Here is a 16,140-nt window from a genome sequence, read left to right as displayed (position 1 = left end):
TGGGGGGGGGGGGTCTTTTTAATTTACGTTTAATTTTTAAAAATCCAGTTAGTGATTTGTTTCCATACGTCTCTGTCCAGTGCAAGTGTTCTTAGGGTTTGAGGGTCATAATGCGTGTTTATGTGCTGAGGCAATTGGATTTTTCCTTGTGCAGTTGAAATAAGTCATTCGGTTGTTGTTTCTAAATATATTTTGTATTTGTTGAGATCTTGATTCAATGTTGTTGGAAGTGAAATTGGTGTATAACTCTCTGTGTTTGGCTCCTTGCTTGAAGTAATCATCCATCGAGGTTTGTGCTGGAATTTTAAATCTCGACGGAGCACGTGCCCGACCAGTTTTTATCTTTGCTGCTTTATTCGCGTACTGACTGGTCGTTCTGCATCCGTCATATATAAACATCCTCATTACTGTACCCCAGTAACTCGTCTCAATTGTAAATAATACACGTCAGATTTTACCAAAATCACCAATGAGTGCTTTTTGGTTCATTGAAGAAAAAAATGGTCAAATGAACGGAAGAGAATATATTATTCCATTATTATAAATTACAATGAGCCTATAACAACAAGTTAGGTTATCCGACCCGAAAGTAAGTACACGTCGGGCGTCAACATATGATTATGTCAAGAAAGAAAATGAAATCATATGTTAATATTCTTAAAAATAACGTTACAAGAGAATTTTGATTTATGATTGTAACAACGCGGTAGAATCAATATGGTCAAAAATGGGACGTTAAAGTTTTTGAAGTTAAATTATCCTTTTTCATGGATAGCCAGGGGTGTCAAGTGGGGTTAGGCTGTTAGGCTAGCCTCCTGACCATGTCGCTTTTTGGAGAGGCCTTCGGAAAGCTCCCAGTGCTAAGGGAAACAACTCAAAGATTCCCTCAACTAACACTAACCCTAATAGGAAAAACAAACGGTACTACCGCAAACTCGGGGACCCAAATAATTTTGGGGTTTGGGAAGGGGGAAACTTTGTAAAAAAAAAATAATGTTGGGGGTTTGGGAGGGGGGGGGGGGACTTTTTTTTTTTAAAAGTCTCTCCCCTCCCAAACCCCCTACTAGACTTTTTGTTTTTTAAAGCCCCCCCCCCCCCCCAAACCCCCAAAATTATTTGGGTCCCCGAGTTTGCGGTAGTACCAAACAAACACCCTATCACCTTTCCAAGACTTATAACTAACCCTAATAGAAAAAAAAATACTCCGACCTCGAGCTAACCCTAATAGTAAAAAAGAAAAAAACAAATCAAGGACTGCTTTGCACCTTCTTCAATACTTCACAAATCAAAATGGCGGCCGAGAATGAAAACAATGGTCAAAGTAGGAGCTTTTAAAATTTCACAAATCTATCAAGGTTTGTTCTACAGTTTTTAAAATGCTTCTGTATGATGACAGATTGAATAAATAAACACATGACAAAAGATCCACGTTGAAAATACAAATTGAAAGAAATGTTAGCGCTAGGAGCTTTCGGAAGGTCTCTCGCTTTTTGTGTGAGTATATGTATGGGGAGGGGGTGTCTTAATTTTTAAAAATAATAAAATGAATTTTCATTTAATATCAGTGCTCGGCGATCCGTCCGATTAATTCGTAAATTAATGCAGTATGAAGTGATGAAATTGGGAGTCAATGTACCAGCATTATGATGATACTGAGGAGAAGGGAGGGGGGGGGGGGGGGGTATTATAATGAAGATGATGATGATGGCGGTGGTGATGGTAGTGGTGGTAGCGGTGTTGATGGCAGTGTGGTTTTGAAGAAAAAGAAGAAGAAGAAGAAGAAGAAGAAGAAGAAGAAGAAGAAGAAGAAGAAGAAGAAGAAGAAGAAGAAGAAGAGGATCACTTTGATAACAACAACTACGTATAATTCTGTCACCATCTCTCTCTATCCACCTGTATCCCTTCCACACATCAACCCAAAGACCATACAGCATGACATCATCAACATTGTTACAACATCTTCCTATCTACGTCGATAACCTATTCGACAATACAATAATACAAAATGGCACCCACGGTAGTTTGCGTAAAGAAAGAAATATATACCACCAAAACGCCGACACCTGCCTTGAAAAAAACTCATGTCCAATGACCGGACATAAAGAATACGCTGGTCGTTCAAGAACCACATCTCACGACCGTCAACACCCAAAGCCTGGAAAAAGAAAAATGTCCAGCCTCCATCGAGACATACTACAGGAAAAGTACGTTTTTGACCAGGCACCAAATCACAAAGATCGGAATGTTAAACATTTGCGTCATCATAATAATAATCCATCTCGCAAAGACCGAAAACTCCACCAAAACAATGCTCAAGTGTATGATGACCGTGGTTACAAGTTGCAAAACGATCGCAAAAGACGCTCCATACTATGTGCCTTAGATGGGAATCATAAAGATGTCCGTCAAGGACATAATATCCAACATTTTGAAAACGCTCCTAGTAGAAAATTGTGCAAGGTTGTTTCATCGTTGCTCGCAGACAATGGGAAAGAGAACAGAGATGTTGGTATTTATTATAATCGACCCTCGAGTTCTGTACGAAAAAGCATGGAAGAATTCAACGAGGTCCTTTCAGGAAATGGGACGGACACGGTTTGTGTTTACGACGACTCTGAACTTCGGCGGGCCCCGGATGTGAAACCGGAAGACGAGTTCAACTTTGGCAGATTCAAGGAAGACGTAAAGTCTCTTAAGTTTTTTCAATCTGCGCTTTTGGATATGTTGGAATCTTTCGAACATAAAATAAAGAACAGGGCAGGTGCAAAGTCGTGCGGCAGAATGAATGACCCCGAAGGCGGTGAACGTAAAAACCGAAATGAAAATGGTAGGAACTATGGCGAATGGAGGTTGGATCGTCGTAAAGTTAGAAACAAAAATAACAACGATTTCGGAAATGACATCACAGCCTTTGCGTTTGAACAATGTGACGGGAGACGAATTCTATTGATCGTTCTATTGCTGACTGTGATGCAAATCATGATCCACTTTGTCTGATGTCATTAAATTTCTAAAAATTAGTCATACATAACAATGTGAAATTGAATGTAAGCTTCAATTTAATATAAGAAAAAGATACAATGGACGTTTCGGGTTTCCCCTTTATCAACAAAACAGGATGAATGAAACACTACAGACGAATGAGATAATGTGGTAGTGACGTTGTTCAACTGCAAAGGCGTTGTCTTCATAGTCACTCTGTCTAAAATCAAACGCAAGGTGTGGTGTTTTTTGTCTTATAGTTGAGCGCCAACCATTCTATTTTCAAATGGCACTGTCACTTCGACTATGGTAATTTGTTTGGATGCTTCGGAATGGAGAACAATGTCTGGTTTCAGTCTGGTTTGTTTTATAACTCTTGGGTGGTTCGGGAAATCATCTAACAACACCCAGTCTTCATCCCCCCAGCAGTCCTCTTTATACAACCGGTACATCTTTGCTTTATCCACGTATGTAACTACCTATCTGAAGCAGACATTAAACCGAAACTACAATGGAATCCGCATAAAATCAACACTCTTATTTAAGTCAACACCACTTGTTGGTCCTAAATTTTATGTTCTTTGTTTTTTTGGGTTGGTTTTTTTTTTTTTTTTTTTAGGGTTTTACGGCGCTTGCAACACATTAAGGTCATATCAGCGCCAGTAAAAAGGAAGAAAATAGGATAGTAAAAAGTTCTAGAATTACAATTAAAGCACCCAAGAAAAGGCAAGACAAAGGGGAATTGGTTCAAATAGGAAATAGATGTAAATTCCAAGAGTATACCATCAATGTACCTAGTTTGAGATCCCCACTAAGAAGTCCCCACTAAGAGGAATACACCCAAATGTTTTACAAATCATATATAATACAAAGAAAACATAATACTTCAACAAAACAATACGGTGCATAACAGAGAGATGATTTACAAGGGAAAAAAATATTATCTCCCAAAACTATTCATTTGACTGTTTCCCTCCCAGTGCCAGGACAAAACCAAGTAATTTCATTCCAAGACAAAGATAGAAAGCTAGTTGGGAAACAGATATAGAGGGATAGAAGACACAATAAGTACCTCCCTGCCCACTATGGGAGGTCAGGAACTCCACCCAGGTTTATGTTCTTTATCAAAGTGTGTGCCATTGATAGTGGAAAGATATTGACCTTGCTTAAAGTCAACTAATCTTTCTGGTCCGGTAGTGTTGGGTTTATCAGGATTCTACTGTAATGAATATTATGGTGATGACGATAATAATGCTGATGATGAATACTATGAAAAAGAAACAACGAATAAAATGATGTCACTAGATCATCGAATCATAAAGCTTTTGTACGATTTTGATTGATAGTGTTTAATGTGTACGTAATTTGTGGTCTTGTGGTACATCATACTCTCATTCAGACTGGATGTCCTCTGGGCAGTGCAAAGTGATTCATTGGAAAATGCTTATTTTTACTCACCCACATCTATCAGTTGTGAAATGAGCACCTGACTGGTCGACATCAAAGAAGAGGTATTACTTCAGTGATGTTAGACCCATAGAGCTAGAGTTATTTCAGTCTCTGTAGCTTTAAAAAGACCCTACGTGGTCGAAAACGTTCCCTTTGTGATGAGGCAAATGCTCTTCCAATTAGCCACTCCCACGCCTCGTTCTGAAAAAAGTCCGCGAAATTAAAGGGGAGGCAAGAGAAAATCAGCTGATCGTTAAAATAGTAACAGAAAAGTGGAGGTGCTCGGCAATGAATGCAAGAAAGACATTTAAAACGCCGTAAAAATGTTTAAAAATCACTTAATGTTATAATTACCATCCATAACAACCTGTCAAATTCACATATGTAAGATGTCAAGCCAAAATTAATAATAAAATAATAAAGAACACGTTTGACCGGTGGTCCGTTGACTACACATGCATACGAGTACCAGAAATATTTTGTAAACAATGTAACACAATATAATGTGTAAGTTTCAAAGCAAATGCAACCACAAATAACATCAAAGAACAATGTGGGACTACTGTTTTAATTTCATAAAACCAAACGTATATTTTCTGCCCCCGATATTGAACGTGTAGTTAGTATGTATCGTACAAACAACATTCGTTTAGACAGGTAGTCGGGATTCTAGCGCCAGTTTTATTTGGGCAACCATGATTGGGATTTCACTCAATGCACTTATTATTATTAATTATTATTATTATTATTATTATTATTATTATTATTATTATTATCATATAATAATAATAATAATAATAATAATAATAATAATAATAATAATAATAATAATAATAATAATAATAACAATAATAATAATAAATAATAATAATAATAATAATAATAATAATAATAATATAATAAGCAGTTGAAAGGATATAGTCTTTGGTGTATAAGTGCATATGTACAAATATTCTTATAATAAATGCTTCAAAACAAAACAAAACTAAAAAAAATAAATAAAGAATAAATGAATAAAAATATCTATTTGGGCATTTACTTACATTAATAGTCTTGAAAATCACAATCACAATCCATGAAAATTAAATATCCCAAAATCCGAAGAAGACATGAATTTAATCCAAAATCCAACATAGGAATGTATTTTAATAGGAGACAGATATCCTATTAAAACCATAGCATTACTTGCAAACAACAATACCCCACTCTGTGTTTAACGGGCTTGTGGCCGTCACATTGTAAATTGTGGCCGCATTAGGGTAATCGGTGTCCTAAAGACTGACATACTGACATGCAATCAATGAGAACTATAAAGAATCCATTCTAGAATTCAACTACAAACTGAAAAGCATGATAAATATCACTCTCTCAAATAATTTCCTTTGCTCAGGTTCACTCACACTCTCCTTTATTGCAAAACATTGATAAGTGAGATAAAGTTTGTATTTCAATTATAAACTTAATCACATAACCTAAATGATGGAGAAAAAAAAACAGCTAATTATAAAAATAATTCACAGATCAAATTATCTATTTGAACTCCGCATATTTAGCTTAATTACTCATTGACCATATATTTTTTTAAATGGCATTGTTTCATTTAAACAAGACCATGACGCTTATGCCTGGACCGGGTATTCACAAATTCTGCTTTTGTGTTCCACTTTTCGAATCGAATATATCTCTATCTTATCCGTTTATTTGCAAATTTTCTGCACTTTATAAATAAGACCATAACGCTTATGTCTGGACCGGTTGTTCGCAAATTCTGCCTTTGTGTTCCACTGTTCGATTAGAATTAATCTCTATTTTTTCCGTTTATTTGCAAAGTTTCTGCACTTTATAAATAAGACCATAGCGCTTATGTCTGGACCGGGCATTCGCAAATTCTGCTTTTGTGTTCCACTTTTCGAATCGAATTAATATCTAGTCTATCCGTTTATTTGCAAAGTTTCTGCATTTTATTAATAAGACCATAACGCTTATGTCTGGACCGGGCATTCGCAAATTCTGCTTTTGTGTTCCACTTTTCGAATCGAATTAATCTCTATTTTATCCGTTTATTTGCAAAGTTTCTAGATTTTATAAATAAGACCATAACGCTTATGTCTGGACCGGTTGTTCGCAGATTCTGCCTTTGTGTTCCACTGTTCGATTAGAATTAATCGTTTTTTTCCGTTTATTTGCAAAGTTTCTGCACTTTATAAATAAGACCATAGCGCTTATGTCTGGACCGGGCATTCGCAAATTCTGCTTTTGTGTTCCACTTTTCGAATCGAATTAATCTCTATTTTATCCGTCTATTTGCAAAGATTCTGTACTTTATAAATAGGACTATGACGCTTATGTCTGGACTGGGTATTCACAAATTTTCCTTTTGTGTTCCACTTTTCGAATCGAAATAACATCTAGTCTATCCGTTTATTTGCAAAGTTTCTGCACTTTATAAATAAGACCATAACGCTTATGTCTGGACCGGGCATTCGCAGATTCTGCTTTTGTGTTCCACTTTTCGAATCGAATGAATCTCTATCTTATCCGTTTATTTGCAAAGTTTCTGCACTTTATAAATAAGACCATAGCGCTTATGTCTGGACCGGGCATTCGCAAATTCTGCTTTTGTGTTCCACTTTTCGAATCGAATGAATCTCTATCTTATCTGTTTATTTGCAAAGTTTCTGCACTTTATAAATAAGACCATAACGCTTATGTCTGGACCGGGCATTCGCAAATTCTGCTTTTGTGTTCCACTTTTCGAATCGAATGAATCTCTATCTTGTCCGTTTATTTTCAAAGTTTCTAGATTTTATAAATAAGACCATAACACTTATGTCTGGACCGGGCATTCGCAAATTCTGCTTTTGTGTTCCACTTTTCGAATCGAATTAATCTCTATTTTATCCGTTTATTTGCAAAGATTCTGCACTTTATAAATAAGACCATGACGCTTATGTCTGGACCGGGTATTCGCAAATTCTCCTTTTGTGTTTCACTTTTCGAATCGAATTAATATCTAGTCTATCGGTTTATTTGCAAAGTTTCTGCATTTTATAAATAATAATAATTGTTCAAAATTTTACCTTACACCCGATATTACAAGTACAAGTGAGCCAGGTGAAGAAGATTGTCAAACAGTGTGACAGATGAAATAGGAAGAGAGAGAGAGAGGGAGAGAGAGAGAGAGAGAGAGAGAGAGTGAGAGAGAGAGAGAGAGAGGGCAAGAGAGAGAGAGAGAGGGTAAGAGAGAGAGAGAGAGATATTCGTTTTTTGTTCAAAATCTCTCTCTCTCTCTATCTCTCATTGCACAAGGTTGTGCTATTTACTACTATTTATCAAGAACAGCCAAGCTGGCAACCCAGTCTCTGTATAAACTAAGCAAGATGGCAACAGGGACCTCGCTCCTTATCCAATGCCGAAGCTTTAGTTTGAGTCAAACGGTTTTGTTAAAAAAACCCACCCAAAATAAGTTCGTGTCGTAAGTGATGGAAGTTGAAGTAGGCTTATTATAAAATCGTTTTTATGGTCTGTTTGGATTACCCTTTTTAAATAGAAAAAGTGAATATATCATAAACTTGAAGAATAGGCAAGCTAAATGAAATTTAAATTGACTGATTAAATGAGTACGCGAGGCTGAGTTGCGAACGACTACTGTGTTCCGACATTCCGATCCCAGTGTCATTCATGTTCACCGTACCGTGTTACTGTCTACACACTACACTGCATTGTTAGTGACTGGTCATGTCTTTTTTGTTTGTATGTTTTACGCAAGCTTAATAAAAATTAAATTGACTGATTAAATGAATACGTGAGGCAGAGTTGCGAACGACTCATGGGTTCCGACATCCGATCCCAGTGTCAGTCATGTTCACCGTACTGTGTTACTGTCTACACACTACACGGCATTGTTAGTGACTGGTCATGCCTGTTTTGTTTGTATGTTTCTTTTAATATGGGTCAATTTACAAAGAATAATAATAGAAATGTTCAAAACAAAAACTAGATTCACTATTACGTGCCTGTAATGAAGTGCTTTCCACAAACCGTGAGCGAGAATGATGGTGGAGGTAATGGCAACCATGTGGGTTTGTTATTGTTTCCTACCTCCGTCAACCCGCGCATCCGGTTGCGCACCCACGCTGATTCTGACCAATTGAGATCCCCAATGAATATTTGCTAACAAGCGCCCTAGAAAAAGCAAGACAAGTGGTTTGTTGAGCTTTTTTTATTTTTCTAATAACGCAATATCATATCCACTAAACGTGCTCAAAGCGCTTTACAAGGGGTACCTGACCAACAGCAACACTTAACATGTAGGACGTAACATGACGCCCGTTAGGCGATATTACATTTCTTAGGACAGAGACAACGCTGTTAACGGCCAGGTACTCATTTTACACCCAAGTACGGTGAGAGAATGTGAGTAAAGAGCCTTTTCCACGGACTCAACTATGCGCCGAGCGAGGCTCGAACCTAGGACCTTCCGGTCCGAAAACGAGTGTCATACCACTTGACCACATAGCCGCAAAATTTACAACTTAGTTAACATACGTTTAAGAAGACTGACGACTAAAGCCAAACTTGGATGTCATTCATGTGCCTAATGTGTTTAAAAAAAATTTTTTTAAAGGGTTTTACGGCACTTGCAACACATTTAGGTTATATCAGCGCCAAGCCTAATGTGTAAAATAACGTAAAAATGGAACGATCAGCTATAAGTAGACAATTTGGGGAATTCCTTATGACGAGTACATAACATTAAAAAAAAAGGGGAAAGAAAAAAGAAAGGTGACAAATTTTTGTCCTGATTTGGGATTTTTTTTTTTTTTACGGGTTGCTACACTTTTAATTTAGGTCATATCAGCGCCAGTAAAAGAGGAAGATAATGGAATAGTAAAAAAAAAAATAATATAGAATTGTCATTAGAGTTAAAACACACAATAAAAAGTAAGACAAAAAGGAATTGTTTCAAATACTGAATATAAAATTGCCATTAAAGTTAAAACACACAATAAAAAGTAAGACAAAAAGGAATTGGTTCAAATAGTGAATAGGGGTAGATTCAAAGAGAATACCATCAATGTATTTACAGTGGAACCTCCCGATAACGACATGCCACGGGACCGAGTTTTTATGTCGCTATCCGGAGGTGTCGTTATTTAGAGGTTTCCAAGATGGCGGACAAAGTTGGCGTGGTAAGGCCCGCGGGACCAGTTTTTATTAACATTGACAAGACAAACAAAACATTGTAGTGTGTATTCCTCCTAGAGGGTTCTTGTGCGTGTGTCTGGATGAGACTTTTAGGTGATCTGAACTGAGTACACTGATAGTGTGCTCCTGGAATCTACATCTGTTCCCTATTTAGACCATTCCCCTTTGTCCTACTTTTTCTTATGCCATTTCAATTGTAAATCTAGAATGTTTTTAACTCTCCAATTTTCTTCCTATTTACTGGCGCTGATATGACATAGATGTATCACAAGCGCTGTAAAACCCTTTAAAACAAGTGAGTTAGATAAAATTCCTCATCCTCTTCCTCCTCCTCCCACAAAAACACTACTACTACTACTGCTGCTACTACCACTACTACTACTACTACTACTACTACTACTACTACTACTACTACTACTACTACTACTACTACTACTACTACTACTACTGCGGGTGGTTGGATGGGAGCATCACCCTTGAATCATATACCTATGATTTTCGCATGGGTGTACGCTCGATAGTGATGTCGTTTCTTCTTCTCTTAACTAGCCTATCCTGCTTCTTTGGTTTGTGATTGTATTTTTGACAGGGGATATTTTTTTTCTGTAAATCTTCTGCCTGTTTGTTCTTGGTTATTTATAATTTAGCTTATGATATCTTTAGGTTATGATTTTGATTTACATTTGTACTATTTTTGTTAGATTGCTTGTTTTTTTGTTTCAGCGGTCTCTCATATAACCTCAATTGTGTTGGAAGAGACCTAAAGCAACAAACAAACAAACAAACAAAAAACTACTACTACTACTACTATCACCACATAATATCACACTTTCCAAGATTTTGTGCTTACTTGCTTACACTTACATTTATACCTTGGTTTTTATTAATGCATATCAGCCAAGATTCGTCCAAAAAAAGCTGCGTTCTCATTGGTTTCAAAAGCTGCGTTCTCATTGGTTCAAGCAGGAATCGTTTTTATAAACTTTGAGTACTCATACTCGGTATTTTTAGTATCAGATATCTCCGAAAACTGCCGAAAATCGCCAAAATGATGTCGTTATTCGGAGGTTTTATCAAAAAGTGCGTCGTTATCTGGAGGTTTTTTTTTACTGATCTTAAAATAGAAAAAAAATCGGGACCACGGGTCAATGTCGTTATCAGGAGGTTGTCGTTATTCGGAGGTGTCGTAATCGGGAGGTTCCACTGTAGTTGTTTGGTTTTGGTTTATTTTAAGTGTTTTAGGGCGCTTGTAACACATGAAGATCACATCAGCGCCAGTAAAAAGGAAGAAAATGGGATAGTAAAAAGTTCTAGAATTACAATTAAAGCAGCCAAGAAAAGGGAAGACAAAAGGGAAATGGTTTCAAATAGAAAAAAAATGTAGATTCCAAGAGCACAATATGAAAGTACTTAGTTTGAGATAAGCTAAGTCTCATCCAGACACAAGCACATGACCCCACTACGAGGAATACACTCAAATGTTTACAAATCATATATGTGTGTTTGTTTTTAAAGGTTTTACTTCGCTTGCAACACATTTAGGTCATATCAGCGCCAGTAAAAAGGAAGAAAATTGGATTGGAAAAGCATTCTAGATGTACAAAGGATCGAGGAAAAAGTAAGGGAGCGTTCACATATTACGTCATCAAAAATTTGCCCTTTTTAGACACCCCCCCCCCCTCCCCCAAGTCATCACTTGTCATCATTGACCTGACCCCCCCCCCCCCCCTCCCCCAACAGATGATGACGTCATCTAATTTAATAAAAACTAAAAGATAACTTTAATTTCACAATATTTATTATTCATTTTTCAAACCATAAACATTGATTATCAACGTTTGATAAAACACATTCAGACATTTTATTAATTTCAGAAACTGTTGATAATTTATGTTTTACGATACAATGGGGACATAAAATTTTAATTTGCAAAGATAAAATCTAACAAACATTATTTAATTTAGGCTACTTGGTGCAGGTGCTATTAAAAAATGTCAGAAAGTGTAATTTAAAATAGTATAGGAGGCAAATTATTTTATAGCATATTAGTCTTTTAGTGGAATGAATTTCTGTTTCAATTTCCAAACATAAAATTAATTGATTCAAAAATGTTTCTGCCTTGGACCTCTGGCAATGTACTATAAATAGTATCATCAATTTCATCTTCATCGTCATCACTTTTTCCCATTTGCTGTTCTTCTTGTATGCTTCATTTTCGTGAATGGTCTTTCATTGCTGTGATCGAGGAGTGATACAATGAACATTTAGGGCAAGTTCGCCTTTTGAGAAGTGATACCCCTTTCCCATCTTGTTTCTTGAGAGATGGGCAATACTCATCATAGCAATTTATCTTTAGCTGTTTTGAAAAGAACAAACTTTGAAGAATAGCGTTTTAATTTGCCTATGTTTGATGACATCATCTTGGGTACCCCCCCCCCCCCCCCTCCCCCTCAACACTGTCAACATTGTAGCCCCCCCCCCCCCCCCCCCCCTAGCTGATGACGTAATATGTGAACGCTCCCTAAGACAAAGGGGAATGGTTCAAATAGGGAACAAATGTAGATTCCAAGAACACACTATCAGCGTACTTAGTTTGAAGTCATCTAAAAGTCTCACCCAGAGTCCAGCAGAAGATTCCCCTTAAAAGGAATACACTCAAACGTTTACAAATCATATGTTAAAAAAATAATAAAACAGTACATACTAGATGGTTTACTATGAAAAAAAAAAACCAATTATCTCCCAAAACTATAACTATTCATTCGACTGTGTCCCTCCCAGCCAGGGTCAGGACAAAACTAAGTGATCTCATTCCAAGACAGACAGAAAGCAATTGGAAAACATGTATAGGGATATAGAAGACACAGTAACTTCTTCGCTGCCCACAATGGGAGGTCCGTCTTATCCCATGACAAAGACAGAGAGCATGTTGGAAAACAATATAGGAGAAAGAAGACACAGTAAGAGCCTCCATGACCACTATGGGAGGTCAGGAACCCCACCCAGAATGTACTTAGTTTGAAATCACCTAAAAGCCTCATCCTGACACCAGCACAAGATCCCACTAAGAGGAATACACTAAATGTTTACAAGATATGTTCAATACAAAAGTATAACGATCATTACATAACAGAGAAATGATTTACAAGGAAAAAAATATCATCTTCCAAAACTATAACGATACATTTGACCGTTTCCCTCCCAGCCAAGGACTCCGACCAGGGTCAGGACATAACAAAGTAATCCCGATCCAAGACAAAGACAGAAAGCAAACTCAGAAAACAGAAATAGAAGGAAAGAGGACACAGTAAGTAACCTCCTGCCCGCTATGGGAGTAAAAAAAAATACAAACAAAATATGAGATGCGTTGTGTTTGAAAAAAGAAATTCAAAATAAAAATCGCGCAAAAAGAAAACAAAAAACAAACAAAACGAGCAATTTTCAAGATTATGACTCATCGTCATGATTTTACATTGTATAATAATAACAATTTATTTAATTTTTGAAAATCTTATCAATCAAATTAAAATAATTGTAACATTTATAAGTTTAAAAGTAAACATAATTAAATTTTTAAAACAATAAAAATCAATAAGGGATTGTAATATTTACAATTTTAATAAAGTAAACATAATTCGTTTTTTAAATAACAATGGGAATTAATAATTGTAATATCTACAAGTTTAATATACTAAATATAATCCATGTTAAAAACAATAACTATCAATTGATTCATTCAAGTAAAAAAATTGTTTAAAAGAGACGAAAAAATATATATTTTTACACTGTCTTCCACTTCCATCTTCAATAAGAATACGTAATAAAAAGGAATGAAAATGATCTCGAATTTGATGTCAACCTCCAATAGGCTGTGGAAAATGTGTGAAAAATCCCATACTTAAGAGCAGGAAGTAAGTCCTTCAGAACCATTATGGCCAATTGAGCTGGAGTTTATCTTGCCTTCTGTAGCTTATAACGGACTACGGCTACCCTTTGGACCTATCAAAGTACTTTCTGCAAGATCTAACAGACCTAGCTACCAATCATTGATTGGTTGACATGAGTGGGGTGGGGGGTAAAGATTGACTGCACTCGGGATCGATACCAGTCCCTTTGCTTGTGAGGCGAGTGCTTTTGCAACTGAGCTATCGGGACCCCCACCTTAAGGCATAGCATTGATCGGAACGGCCATGAAGTTGGGTAGTCTGCTGTCTCAACGTGTTCTGTTTGCGAAGTGATCTTGATCTTTTTGGTTTTATCTGTTTGATTGTTATTTAACGGCATTTGAATAAAATTGTAAATAGGAACAAGATGATAGTTAAAAGATTGTAAAAAGTAATAAACAAAAATGAATATAAAAACTTTTTAAAAAGAACAAAATAACAAACACGGAAAGTTTTGGGCCCAAAACCCTTCTTCAGCCAACATTTTGTATTTTTCTTTTTTTTTTGTTGAATCTATTATATTCATTTTTGTCTATTACTTTTTACAGTCCACAGCTTATAGCAGCCTAGCATCAGTCAAAAGATTGTAAATCTGCAGCGAAAAGCACCCTTAATCTCTCTGATAAAAAAAAAGGGTAAGACAAAGAGAAGCAGTAAGTTCAAACAGGCATAGGTAGATTCATACCAACAATAATCTCCACTGTTACTAATTAAAGTAAGATCTGGATGAAATGGGTCGCAAATACAATTAAATTGTAAAATGTTATTTTATAATAATAAAGTCAAACAATGAATGTTGTTTTTGTTTGTTTTTAAGAGGGTTTTACAGCACTTGCAACGCATTTAGGTCATATGTGCGCCAGAAAATTTAAAAAAATAATAATAAAAATAATATAGTAAAAAAATTCATAATTACAATTAAAGCACCAATTTTAAGTGCGACATGTAGACCATTTCCCAGAGCGCTCAACAAAATTTCTTACAAAATCAATTAAGTACTATACATATTGAAATTCGTATATTGGATGGATGGACTGAAGGAAGAGGGAAGTTGGCAAGGGAAAAATGACATAAATTTTAGAAGACACATTTCACTTCATTAGAGAGGTTATGTTATTTATGTTTTTAGGGGTTTTAATGCGCTTGCAACATATTTAGGTCATATCAGAACCAGTAAAAAGGAAGAAAATTGGATAGTAAAAAGTTCTAGCATTACAATTAAACTAGTACCAAAGAAAAAGTAAGACAAGGGGTATTGGTACAAATAGGGAACAGATGTAGATTCCAAGAACACTTAGTTTGAGATCACCTAAATGTATCATCCTGACACAAGCCTCCATCAAGAGAAATACACTCAAATGCTTACAAATCATATATATATATATATATATATATATATATATATATATATATATATATATATATATATATATATATATAATATATATAATATATATATATATATATATATATATATATATATATATATATATATATATATATATCAAAACAGAATACATAACTAACAAACATAACAGAGAGATGATTTACAAGAGAAAAAATATACTCTCCCAAAACTAACTATACATTTGACTGTTTCCCTCCCAGTCAGGTTATCCAGCCAGGGTCAGGACAAATCCAAGTAATCTCATTCCAAGACAAAGAAAGAAAGCAAGTTGGAAAACAGATACAGTACAGGGGGATAGAAAACACAGCAAATACCTCCCTGCCCACTATGGGAGGTCAGGAACCCCACCCAGATTTGATAGGTTAGATTACTTGGTTACAGTGTTTCTGTCGCTTGTGACATTCTTAGGTCATTTCATCACCAATAAAAAGGAGGATGATGGGATAATTAAAACTTAATAAATCTAGAGTTCGTCTGCACTTATATGTGGGTGGATTTCAACCCTATATTTACCAGGTTCTGCATAATATTGCATACCCGAGTTATGAACAGTTTCTTCTAATCAGCATGTAGAGGCTTTGGGCTTATCGTCCCATAGCGATAGTTAGCTGAATCTTTCAGTTTCATTGTTTTTATAAGTCACTTTCTGGTGCTCGTAGATTGGTGTGTATAATTTCACTCATGTAGAAATAAGTATCAATTTTAACCCGTGAACAGTTTGATCACTTTCAACTCTTTTACTTAAATAATATTGAATTGTTGATATCACTTCATTGAGCTCACTGCAAATGAGAGATGATTTGCAGTACTCACTATATTACTATTACTAGTATTATACATTATTGGTTTTTATTATATTTTGATCTCAAAAATGTGCTAAATTTGTGTATCATTGTTTTGCAAGTAAATAAAGATTAATAAATAAAAGAAAAAAAAATAAAATCTACAAATACAGTGTAGATATATTTATCACCGCTAAAGAAAAACAGTGAGAAGTAAATCTTAAACAGATCACAGACTTGATAACTGAAGTTGTTCTATTCCCATTAACAAATATTTTAATATTTAAAAAAAAATTAGAATTAGCCTTCATAATAAAATTGATATTACAGTGAAACCTCATTAAACCACCATGTTTGGGACCAAGGC

Source organism: Berghia stephanieae, chromosome 13 (assembly GCF_034508935.2).
Source record: "Berghia stephanieae isolate SIO BIC M18660-M18661 chromosome 13, UCSD_Bste_1.3, whole genome shotgun sequence".
In the NCBI taxonomy this organism is placed as follows: Eukaryota; Metazoa; Mollusca; class Gastropoda; order Nudibranchia; family Aeolidiidae; genus Berghia; species Berghia stephanieae.
Note: the sequence above shows the minus strand (reverse complement) of the source record.